At 45.6% G+C, this 12,991-nt stretch overlaps 1 protein-coding gene and 1 non-coding gene across 6 annotated transcripts in view; one reads left to right on the top strand and one right to left on the bottom strand.

Annotated features, from left to right (window-relative positions):
- The window catches only part of RPH3AL (rabphilin 3A like (without C2 domains)), a 139,303-nt gene that overhangs the window by 102,919 nt on the left and 23,393 nt on the right, over positions 1 to 12,991 (bottom strand). The window lies entirely within an intron of this gene.
- Positions 2,090 to 2,162, top strand: TRNAG-UCC. Its single transcript has one exon. It is a non-coding gene; the product is annotated as a tRNA-Gly (tRNA).

Below are 12,991 nucleotides of genomic sequence, written 5' to 3'. Positions count from 1 at the left end.
AAATGTCCATTTAGAGTGAAATATATACATAAATGATTCATAAAATGTTAGAAGAACGTGAAAAGGTAACTCACAGAATGGAAAAAGATATTTGCATATCACATATCTGATAAGGGTCTGCTGCTAAGTCACTTCAGTCGTGTCTGACTCTGTGCGACCCCATAGATGGCAGCCCACCAGGCTCCCCCATCCCTGGGATTCTCCAGGCAAGAACACTGGAGTGGGTTGCCATTTCCTTCTCCAGTGCATGAGAGTGAAAAGTGAAAGGGAAGTCGCTCAGTCGTGTCCGACTCTTAGCGACCCCATGGACTGCAGCCTACCAGGCCCCTCCGTCCATGGATTTTCCAGGCAAGAGTATTGGAGTGGGGTGCCATTGCCTTCTCCGGATAAGGGTCTAGTATCCAGAAAAGATAAAGAACACCTACGAATCAACACCAAAAAGACAACTCAACTAATAAATGGGTAAAAGACTTGAATGGGGCCTCCCTGGTGGCTCAACCGTAAAGAATCTGCCTGCCAATGCAGGAGATATGGATTTGATCCCTGATCCAGGGAGATCCCCTGGAGAAGGAAATGGCAACCCACTCCAGTACTCCTGCTTGGGAAATACCATGGATGAAGGAGCCTGGCTGGCTCTGTCCACGGGGTTACAAAGCGTCGAACATGACTTAGTGACTGAACAGCAACAACAAAGGATGTGAACAGACATTTCTCCAAAGGAGAAGCGCACACGCCTAAAAGCACATGGGAAGACCCTCCACGTTACCAGCCATCAGAGATATGCAAACCCAAACCACAATGAGATGCCTCTTCACGCCCATTAGGATGGCTATCATTTTAAGAACAGAAATTAATGCGTGTTAGCAAGGATGCAGAGAAATGGGAACCCTAATTCGTTGCTGGTACAGATGTAAAATGGTGCCACCACAGTGGAAAACGGTTAGTAGTTCCTCAAAAAAAAATAAATACAGAATTACAATCCTAATCCAAAAGAACTGAAAATACATTTCGAAGCAAAAACAATGGATCTTCTTCTTCAGAGAAGATCTATTCACAGCAGCTAAAAGGTAGAAACCACCCAAATGTCCATCAACTGGTAAACAAGATATGGTGTAACCAACAGTGGACTATTCAGTTCAGTTCAGTTGCTCAGTCATGTCTCACTCTGCGACTCCATGAATCGCAGCACACCAGGCCTCCCTGTCCATCACCAACTCCTGGAGTTCACCCAAACTTATGTGCATCAAGTTGGTGATGCCATCCAGCCATCTCATCCTCTGTCATCCCCTTCTCCTCCTGCCCCCAATCCCTCCCAGCATCAGGGTCTTTTCCAATGAGTCAACTCTTCGCATGAGGTGGCCAAAGTACTGGAGTTTCAGCCTCAGCATCAGTCCTTCCAATGAACACCCAGGACTGGTCTCCATCTCCTTGCAGTCCAAGGGACTTGTAAGAGTCTTCTCCAGCATCACAGTTCAAAAGCATCAGTTCTTTGGTGCTCAGCTTTCTTCACAGACCAACTCTCACATCCATACATGACCACTGGAAAAACCATGGCCTTGACTAGATGGACCTTTGTTGGCAAAGTAATATCTCTGCTTTTTAATATGCTATCTGCTGCTGCTGCTGCTAAGTCGCTTCACTCGTGTCCAACTCTGTGCGACCCCATAGAAGGCCTCCTACCAGGCTCCTCTGTCCCTGGGATTCTCCAGGCAAGAACACTGGAGTGGGTTGCCATTTCCTTCTCCAATGCATGAAAGTGAAAAGTGAAAGTGAAGTCGCTCAGTCATGTCCGACTCTTAGCAACCTCATGGACTGTAGCCAACCAGGCTCCTCTGTCCATGGGATTTTCCAGGCAAGAGTACTGGAGTGGGGTGCCATTGCCTTCTAGGTTGGTCATAACTTTCTGGCCATAAAAAAGAACAAAGTGCTGATGCATGCAACAACAGCGATGAGCCTTGAAAACATCATGTTAAAAGAAGCCAGGCCACAAAAGACAGCATAGCATATGACTCCTTTTATATGAAACGTCTAGAATAGACACATCTATAGAGACTCTAAATAGATTTAGTAGTTGTCTAGGGCTGGCGTTTCCTCGGTGGTCCAGTGGTTAAGACTCTGCACTTCCACTGCAGGGGGCATGGGTTCGATCCCTAGTTGGGGAACTAAGATCTCACATGCTGTGTGGCACAGCCAAAATAATAATAGCAGCTGCCTAGAGCTTACGGGGGAGGAAGACAGGTGATAGCTAAAGGATATGGGGTCTCTCTTTGGGGAGATGAAAATGTTCTAACACTGGCTGTGGTGACGGCTGCTTATATCTGTGAATATACCAAACCCCACAGAATTGTATACTTTTTATGGGTGACCTCTATGGTATATGAGTTACATCTCAATAAAGCTGTTACAAAACAAAGCATGGAGCACAGTGAAGCACAGACCGGGGGGTCTGGACAGGGCAACCAGGTACACAGTCTCCAGGGGACAAAGAACTGGCCACTTACATTTTCCCATCACCCTCTGATGGCCTGGGGACAGATTAACTACAAATTAACCTCAATATGAAAACAACAGATGGTGCATTTGTGAAAACACTGTGGGAGAGGGGCAGGGGAGAGAGAGAGAGAGAAAGCAAATATGGTCAAATGCTAAGAATGACTGAATCTAAGTGGAGGGGTTTCTTTGTCCTGTTTGTCCAGATTTTCTGTAAGGGTTGAAAATGTTCACAGTAAAACTTCCATAATGAACTCTCAACGGCTAAAGCTGGAACTGTTGGGGTTTTTTTAAGATTTTTTTTTTTTTATGTGGACCGTTTTTAAAGTCTTTATTAAATTTGTTACAATATTGTTTCTGTTTTATGATTTGTTTTTTGGCCAGAGGCATGTGGGATCTTAGCTCCCAGCCAGGGGCTGAACCCACACGCTCTGAATTTGAAGGCCGAGTCTTAACCACTGGACTTCCAGGGAAGTCTCAAAAGCTGGAACACATTTTCCAACAACAAAAATGACAATAGTACTGGATTATAACCCATAATATAAAATAAATATGACATAAAAATTGAATAAACAAATTAATAGAGGAGGTGGACAATTCTCTCTTACAGAAGGGCTACTACTGCTGCTGCTGCTGCTAAGTCGCTTCAGTCGTGTCCGACTCTGTGCGACCCCATAGACGGCGGCCCACCAGGCTCCTCTGTCCCTGGGATTCTCCAGGCAAGAACACTGGAGTGGGTTGCCATTTCCTTCTCCAATGCATGAAAGTGAAAAGTGAAAGTGAAAAGTCAGTCATGTCTGACTCTTAGCGACCCCATGGACTGAAGCCCACCAGGCTCCTCCGTCCATGGGATTTTCCAGGCAAGAGTACTGGAGTGGGGTGCCATTGCCTTCTGGTACCGGTTAATAAATACAGGCATATCACATTTAATTGTGCTTTGCAGATAATTGTGTTTTCAGCAAATTGAAGGTTTGTGGCAAACTTGCACTGAGCGTCTACTGGGGCCATTTTTCTAACAGCATTTGCTCACTTTTTGAGACTCTGTGTTACATTTTGGTGATTCTTGCACTGTTTCAAAATGTTCATTACTTTTATCATTGTTACCTGATCTACAATCAGTGATCTTTGATATTTTTGCCAAAAGATTACAACTTACTGAAGGCTCAGATGATAGTTTGCATCTTTCAGCAATAGAGTATTTTTTATTTGAGGCATGTATGTTGGTATGGGCTTCCCTAGTGGCTCAGACAGTAAAGAATCTGCCTGCAACGCAGGACACCTGGGTTCATTCCCTGGATTAGAAAGATCCCCTGGGGAAGAGAACGGCAACACACTCCAGTATTCTTGCCTGGAGAATTCCACGGACACAGGAGCCTGGTGGGCTACAGTCCATGGGGTCGCAAAGAGTCGGAGAAAACTGAGTGACTTTAATTTACTCAGCTTGTTACATTGTTTTTTAGACACAATGCTATTGCACACTTAATAACTATAGTATTATGTGAACATAACTTTTACAAGTACTGGGAAACCAAACAATGTGTGATTCCCTTTGACATTTGTTTTATCCCAGTGGTCTGGAACTGAACCTGAAATATATGTGCGGTCTGCCTGGTACAGAAGGAATGAAGGAAACAGAAGAATCAGCATTAAAGCACCCTAGTAATAACTGTTGCAGGCCAGATTCATGGACAGATACTAAACTTAGAAAGTTAAAAGAACAGTAACTTTACAGGGGAGACACCTTGCAGATACTACCTTACCCAAGTCATCAAGACTAATATCACCAGTGATAAGACATATGGACATCAAGGCCCTCCTGATACCATATACTGAGAAAGATACATCATCATTTTGGTAGTATTCCTGCCCCAAACACATAACTGCAATGTAAACATGAGAAAAGATCAGTTCAGTTCAGTCGCTCGTGGAGAGATGCTCTACATAACAACTGAGCGGAACTCTTCTGAAATGTGAAGGTCATAAATGATAAGGAAAAACTGACAGGACTTCCCAGGTGTCCAGTGGCTAAGACTCCATGCCCCCAGTGCAGGGGGCCTGGGTTTGATCCCTGGTCAGGGAACTAGAGCCCACATGTTACAACTAAGACCCAGTACAGCAAATATAAAAAATACATATATTTAAAAAAACAAACTGAAGAGCAGTTACATTGTTATATAAGATATTAACAAGGCAAGCAGGGTGAGGGGTAGGCAGGAACTCTGTGAACCATTCTTTGGACATTTATGGAAATCTAAATAATTTCAAAATAAAAAGCTTTAATTTGTTTCACAGTTATAAAACAACAAGTTCAGGACTTCCCTGGTGGTCCAGTGATTAAAAAATATGTGCTTCCAATGTAGGGGACATGGGTTCAATTCCTGGTCAGGGAACTAAGATCCTACATCCTGTGTGGCCAAATAGATATATAAAATAAAAACAAGCTTGATTAAAGGTATCTGTTATTCAGAATCATATATACCAAGGGATATGTGACATGCTGTGGCCCCACATCCCCTCCCAGCCCAAAGCCCACCTGGGGAAGGTGAGAAGGGACTCAAGGGGTGACTGTGGGGGCCCCCACTTCCCCGCATGAGATGTGGGCTGGAGGGAGCAGGAGTTAGTGGAGGAAGGGGTTAGATGTCCGCCAAGGTCTTTCTTATTTCTGAGACAAAGGATGATGCCACAAAAGGAAAAGAAGACATAATCTAGCATTTCACACATGTGGCCTTCTTTGCGTCAGGCGGTTTGTATGACTTCTATTGCTTGAAACTATTGCACTTGGGGACTTCCTGGCGGCCCAGTGGTTAGGACTCAGTGCTTTTACTGCCGAGGGCCTGGGTTCAATCCCTGGTCGGGGAACTAAGAGCCTGCATGCTGCAGGTCACAGCACAAAAAATAAAAATAAAAGAACCTGTATTATTTCTATACCTTAAGATGACATGGACTAAATACTAGATGACATTTTTAACTAAATAACTTTCCAATCTACTTAGTGCCTTGTTTTCATTGCTTTCACTTTATTTATTGTTAAACATTTTAACTTTTAAAAAATTAATTTTTATTGGAGTATAGTTGTAGTTTTGCTTTAACAGTGAGTTGAGTCATCCATGACACTCGACCTCCCCCATTAACCTGGGGGGCATTTTGTCTTATTACCACTATGTACGTTATCAGTGTGTTCTCCTCAGGGAGAATTTACAGTGTGTTCACAGACCCACCAGCCAGAGATGCTGCTGACCTGGGGTCTGCACAAGGGAACCAAGTGCAGTAAAATATTAATAGTAGAATTTAAAGCAGTGGGCACACAGGTGGACACCACAAGCTTCTTTCAACTTTGCTCTATATTTTTATTTTTTCATGATAAACTATTATTAAATAAAAGTAAAATTACAAAAGAATATTTTGGGCATGCAAACCGTAAACCAGATTCACAGCCTCAGTGGGAGAATGCGCCTAGGAGGCCCCTCTGCAGAAAAATACACCCACGCCTGTTCCTTCTCCCCACGGGTGTCTGAAGGCGACAAGGCTCTGTCTGAAGGAAGGAGAGGCAGTGTCGTGGCCAAGGCCAGGGGCCTGCAGAGAGTCTCCACATAAATACATTCAGTCTTTGGTTTCAAACCAAGTCAGAAAACGGGCAGCAGCCACAGGTTTTATTAGCTCCAAATGAATCTGGCAATGGATACCCGGGCTGACCAAGCAGGCCCCAACCTGGTCATGTACCCCAGGTGGCCCAGCCAGTGGCTGATTAATTCTCTTCTTCTGCCAAAACATAAAGGGCAGACTCCTTCCGAGTCTGTTCTTTGGGGCAGGTATCTGGGATCTGCCTTCTGGCTCTGTGTGAATTATTAGCTCAGTGACCTTGGCAGCTTCCTTCATCTCTCTAGGCCTTAGTTGACTCATTGGTAAAATGAGTAGCTGCCTCCTGGCCTGTGGGGAAGAGTAAATTAGATCAGTGGTTCTGAATCAGGGTGATTTTGTTCCCCCAGGAGGTACCCGGGGGCCAGATGGATAGTGGGGAGAGGTCAGGATGCTGCTAAACACCTTACAATGCACAGCAGAACACCCTACCCCACAACAACATAAAATTAGCCAGCCAAAAATGTCAAAGCGCCAATTTGAAAAACTCTGATTTAAATGGTACAGGTAACACACATAGATAGGACCCAAATACTGTGCAGTCTCAGTGAAGGGCTGCTGCCATCACCACCGTTATCACCATCATCACCACCAGCACCACCAGCATCATCACTGTTATCATCACCACCGTCACTATCACCATCACCACGGTTACCATCATCACCAGCATCACTATCTTCATCACCACCACCACCACCAGTGTGATTCGCCTGGAATTCCCAATATGCAGAAGAGCACAGGTAGGAGGCATCAATGAATGCTGCTGTACTGAACTGAATAAACAGGACTTTCCTTAGAGTTAAGGACATTCCAAAATGTCCCTTCAATCCCTTAAGCTCCCCTTAGGGAGCTGAAGCAGGTAGGAGCTATGAGATGGGTAAGGGGAGTGAGAGGGGGGCGCCTTGGAGAAAGGGTCTGAGCAGATGATGGCAATATCAGCCGACACCCTTATTTAACCCTGAATGTGAGAGTTCTGTTCTGAGCATTTGACACATATTAATTCGTTTTACTCTCTCAATGGCCCAGGAGGTCGGTTTATAATAGAATAATATATTATAATAATATGCTATTATTACTCCCCTCTATGAGCATACCTGCTGAACTGCTGCATCCCCAGTGGGAGGGGGCAGCAGCTTTGCAGAACTCGCCCTCTGCTGTGGTCGGTCCTGGTGCTTCCCTGACTGCTCTACAAAGAGCCTTGAAGGCATGGCCCTGTTTCCCAGTAGCCTGCGTGTATGTGGATGGTTTCTGGGCCTTTCATTCAGCACTGCGGGAAATGCCCAGAGGAGATCCTTTCTGGGCAGGGCAGATGCCTGGTGAGCAAAGTGTATATCAACAGGGAAGAGAAGTCAGCAAGAGGGGAAAGGCACGTGGCTTTCCCGAGAAGGGTGGGGACCATGTTGGTGAGGCCACCTAACCGATCCCAGGGCCCATCTCGAAAGGAGCCAGGAGTGGGCCGGTCTAGAGTCACTGCTGGGAGGGCCCCACCAACCTGGTCACTTTCCTGCCTCTCTGCCTTTTCCTCACTGCCACCAGCAGGATCTCCCTCAGGGGGAAAAAAAAAAAAAACAGGCCTACAATCCATCTTCAGAGAAGTCAGAATGGGGAGTAGCTGGGGTGCCGACATATATAGCCAAGCTGGAGAAACAGGAGCCCAGGGGACACGGTGGGTGGAAGGAGGGACCAAGAAGAGGTGAGCGGGATGAGTCCGGGGCTCCCACAGGGGAAGGGAGAGGAGGATGGGAAGGGCTGGGTGAGAAGCAGGTACTTTCGGGGACATGGCTGGCTCCCCACGCGCAGGTACATCCCAACTGTGCACTGTAAGTGCACATGGAATTCTAGTGGGTTCTGAGGTCTCAAAAATGAGGGCACGAGGGAAAGCCAAAATGTCACACAGGAGAAGCAAAAGGTATTTCTGCTCATTATCTATGAGAAGACCCATCACTAATTGAGCGTTTACTATTTCTCCAGCTGGGTGCCAAGGACTTTATAGAATCATCTTCTCTATTTTTCACAGCAGGTTTTAACATCTCCATTTTACAGGTGAGCAAACTGAGGCTCAGGGAGGTACACGATGTACCTAAAGTCACACAGCGTGTAAGTGACAAAGCCCAGGATTTGACCTCCAAGCTCAATTTCTTGATCTCAAGGATATCCCAAGTTCTCAGCACTTAACAGAAGTATGTGTGTTTTGGGGCCTTAAAACAGTGAAGAATTTGTTGTCAATTTGGGAGACCTGGGTTAAATCCCTGGGTTAGGAAGTTCTCCTGGAGAAGGAAATGGCAACCCGTTTCTGTGTTCTTGCCTGAGAAATCCCAGGGACAGAAGAGCCCGGCAGGCAACAACCCGTGGGGTTGCAAAGAATCGGATATGACTGAATGACTAACACTTTCATTTTCCCATGCCAGTCACCCTCCCCCACACACACAATCTTTCATTATCCTTTCAAGTAAGTAGAGACAATAATATTCTAAATAGGGAAAACAATATTAAAAAGAAACAAGAAGGCAAACAACCCAGTTAAAAACAGGCAAGAAACCTAAACAGATACCTCACTGAAGAAGATATGCAAGATGGCAAATAAGCATAAAGATGCTCTATGTGATATGTCATTGAGCAACTGCAAATCAAGGTAACAACGAGATACCACTGCACACCTATTAAATGGCCAAAATTCAGAACACTAACAACACCAGATGCTGACGAGGATGCTGGGCAATAGGAACTCTCATTTACTGCAAAATGGTCCAGCCACTTTGAAAAGCAGTATCTTACAAAACTAAATGTACTCTTATTATATGATCCAACAGTTACACTCCTTGGTGTTTACCCAAAGAATTGGAAACCTACATCTACACACATACAAATATGGCATACTAAAGTTTATCCCAGATTTATTCATTATTGTCAAAACATGAAAGCAACCAAGATGTCCTTCAATAGGTGAATGGATAAATAAACTGTGCTATATCCAGACAATGGAATAAAACTCAGCAATAAAAATGAAACGAGATGCCAGTCCAGGTTCGATGAACGATACTGGATGCTTGGAGCTAGAGCACTGGGACGACCCAGAGGGATGGTATGGGGAGGGAGGAGGGAGGAGGGTTCAGGATGGGGAACACATGTATACCTGTGGCGGATTCATTTTGATATTTGGCAAAACTAATACAATTATGTAAAGTTTAAAAATAAAATAAAATTAAAAAAAATAAAAAAATTAAAAAAAAGAAATACATGGGAAAAAAAAGTGAAAAAAAATTAATAAATAGAAAAATAAAAAAGCTACCAAGCAATAAAAAGACATGGAGGAAGCTTAAATGCATACTGCTAAATGAGAGAAGCCAATCTGAAAGGCATGATATTCTGAAAAAGATAAAACTACAGTGGCAGTAAAGAGATCGGAAGTTCAGGGGGAGCAAGGGAAGGATGAATATGCGGGACACAGGGGATTTTTAGGACTGTGAAACTATAATTCTGTAATGATATGGTCACGGTGGATACATGTCATTATACGTTTGTCATAACTCACAGAATGTACACCAAGCGTGACCCCCTAAAGAAAACTATGGGCTTTAGTTTACAGTAATGTATCACTATCACGAGTGTATTGGTGGTTCAGTGGTAGAATTCTCCCCTGCCACTCGGGAGGCCCGGGTTCAACTCCTGGCCGATGCACTGCACTCTGTGTTTGGGCTTCCCTGCTGGCTTAAACGGTAAAGACTCTGCCTGCAATGTGGGAGAGCCGGGTTAGATCCCTGGGTGGAGAAGACACCCTGGAGAAGGGAATGGCAACCCACTCCAGTATTCTTGCCTGGAGAATTCCATGGACACAAGAGTCTGGCGGGTTACAGTTCATGGGGTCACAACTAACATTATCAGCATCAGCTAATCATTTGTAACGAATGTACTGCATTGATGTAAGGTGTTAATAATGGGACTTCCCTGGTGGTACAGTGGTTAAAGATCCGCTTGCCAATGCAGGGGACACGGCTTTGATCCCTGGTTCTGGAAGATTCCACGTCCCATGGGGCACCTAAGCCTGTGCCATCCAACTACTGAGCCTGAGCGCCCTAGAGCCCGTGCTCCATGAAAGAAGCCATCCCAACAAGAAGCCTGCGTACGGGAACTATAGAGCAGCCCAGTGCAATCACAAGTACGCGTGGGAGTCCCTGATCACAGCAATTCTACCACTGAACCACCAATGCAAGCGTGACAGTGATACATTACTGTAAACTAAAGCCCACAGTTTTCATTAGGGGATCACGCTTGGTGTACACTCTGTGAGTTATGACAAATGTATGACACAGTAAAAAATGTTAATAAGGGGAAATTGGGGCAAGGGAGAATGTGGGAACTCCGTACACTTCAGTCAATTTTTTTCTGTAAACTTAAAAAAAATTTAAGTCAAATGCTACCAGTGAGATTGGGGGAAATTTTTTCTTAATTTTCTTCTACAGCCAAAAAATATATTGCCCTCATCTTCACCAATGAGAAAGAATCTTGTGATACTCTATAATTATAATTAGATGTGTATAATGTGTCATACTTTTCAAATTGTTTTCGTGTTGATTAACAATTTGATCTCCTCCTATCTGCAAATGAGAAGAGTGCGTACTGCTCGTGCCTTTATTCGACAAACATCTTCTCCATCCACATCTCATGGCTCACATGGCTGGGAGACACAGCCTGGCACTTAAGAGGGAAAGGTCTTCATCGGATGCATCACAATTTGAATGCATGCATTTCTTTCTTTACTTGTTAATCTCTATAAGGTCTGTAGGGAGAGAGGCCACCTCTGTTTCGTTGGCTGTGAATACCCAGTGCAAACTGTATATGAGTGGGATGAATCCTGAATGAATCAGACAATGGCGCTAATAAATGCTGGGACTGTACCAAGAACAGTGGGAGCAAAGAGCAGGCTCAGTTAGGCATTCTCTCTGCGGCAATCCCCGAGGGCTTCCAAGTGGAGGAAGGTCTGGCAGAGAGCTGAAAGGGAGAAGTAGGGCTGTGGCAGGCATTCCAGGAAGACAGTCATCCTGGTAGAATTGCCAGAAAGGGAGAGGGCTCTCTTAATGCTAAAGCTGGAAAGGAACTCAGAGAATAGCTGGTTAAGGTCATAGGCGATTAGGACACAGCTCCTGGGTAATAATTTACGGCAGGTTGAGATCAGAGACCTGGGGCTTCCTGGGAAGCTGTGAAAACAGCCATGTGTGTGCTTAGATGCTCAGACGTATCTGACTCTTTGTGACCTCATGGACTGTAGCCCACCAAATTCCTCTGTCCATGGGATTTTCCCAGCAAGAATACTGGAGTGAGTTGCCATTCCCTTCTCCGGGGCATCTTCCCAACCCAGGGATCAAACCTGAGTTTCCTGAGTTGTAGGCGGACCCTTTACAGCCTGAGCCACCAAGGAAGACCAACTTTGTTCTCAGGCTTTCACCTAAGTGAGGCTAATAACAGTGGAAAGCGAACTCAGATTCCCCTCCTCCCTACATGCACCTCCCCCGGCATCTACGGAAGGGGAGTGTGGCCAGAAACAGCCAGGCCAGAGGCAGCGTCTCCAAGTTCAAGATTTCCCATTCTACACCATGTGAATTAATTATTTTAAAATTAAAACAACCCTTCTGGACTTCCCTGGTATTCCTGTGGTTAAGAATCCACCTGTCGAGGCAGGGGACACGGGTTCGACCCCTGGTCCAGGAAGATCCCACGAGCCAAGGCGCAACTAAGCCTGAGAGCTGCAACTAGCCGCACTCTAGAGCCCAGGCTCCGCAACCAGAGAAGCCGCTGCAATGAGAGGCCCGAGCACAACAAAGACTCAGCACAGCCAAAATTAATTAAACAAACAATGCTTCTCCCCTACCCTAAGTAATACCCTCCCCAAAAATGTCTCCCAATAAAACTGATGTTTAGAATTGCAACTCTAGCTTTATGTCACAACAGCATTAAGAGCGGTGAATACTTACATGCACCTTGGCTGTATCATAACTCACGCATTCCCTGAAGCCACGCTGGGGGTACCCAGCACCCCCATTTTACAGATGCACCCCAGCACACCACAAGGAGCGGCCCCACGCCAGACAGGGAAGCACAGACGGTGAGCTCTTTCTCCCAGGTGATATAGCTGGTGACAGTCTTACTCCCACTGACAGTCCCAGCATTTGAGTTTGGAATCAGGCTCTGCACTGAACCTACTGTATAATTTGGGAGTAGCCACATTTCCCTACCCCTTGTTTCATCCTCTGTATAATGCAGGTCATGACACTTTCTTTCCCTAGCAGGTCCTGTCCAGGGTGAACAGAGTTCTAGACACAGTGCCTGGCCCAGAGTTGGCCCTCAAAGGGAAAGAAAACAAAACCTCGATTTTAAATCAAGCCTGCTTCTTAACTCCTGGGGATATTCTCTGAACTAGAAGAAACAAATGGAACAATTAAACGACAACAACGAAAATCTGTAACCCTGATGACCATAGGCTCAGCTGATAAATGAAACCTTAGCCAGGGTCTGTTAGCCAGGCTGTCCTGACCAAACTGCAGGGCAGGGAACCGAATGCTTCCTCTTTCTGCAGGAACCGGTGCTCTGACTCAGAGCCAAGCTTCCTGCAGCAGACCCACCCGCTTCCCCCAGAACATTCCACACTCAGCCAGAAGATCCCAGGAATGGGCCACTGGGCCCAGCTTGGGGAGACAGGCACCTCCCTTTCGGGCCTCCACACACAACTTCTGATCCACGCCCCTGCCCAGCTCCCACCGCCTCCCCTCAGTTCAGTTCAGTCGCTCAGTTGTGTCCGACTCTTTGCGACCCCATGGACCGCAGCATGCCAGGCCTCCCTGTCCATCACCAACTCCCAGAGCTTACTCAA

This window comes from Bos indicus x Bos taurus, chromosome 19, assembly GCF_003369695.1.
Source record: "Bos indicus x Bos taurus breed Angus x Brahman F1 hybrid chromosome 19, Bos_hybrid_MaternalHap_v2.0, whole genome shotgun sequence".
Classification (NCBI taxonomy): domain Eukaryota; kingdom Metazoa; phylum Chordata; class Mammalia; order Artiodactyla; family Bovidae; genus Bos; species Bos indicus x Bos taurus.
This window is presented reverse-complemented; position numbering and strand designations above follow the sequence as displayed.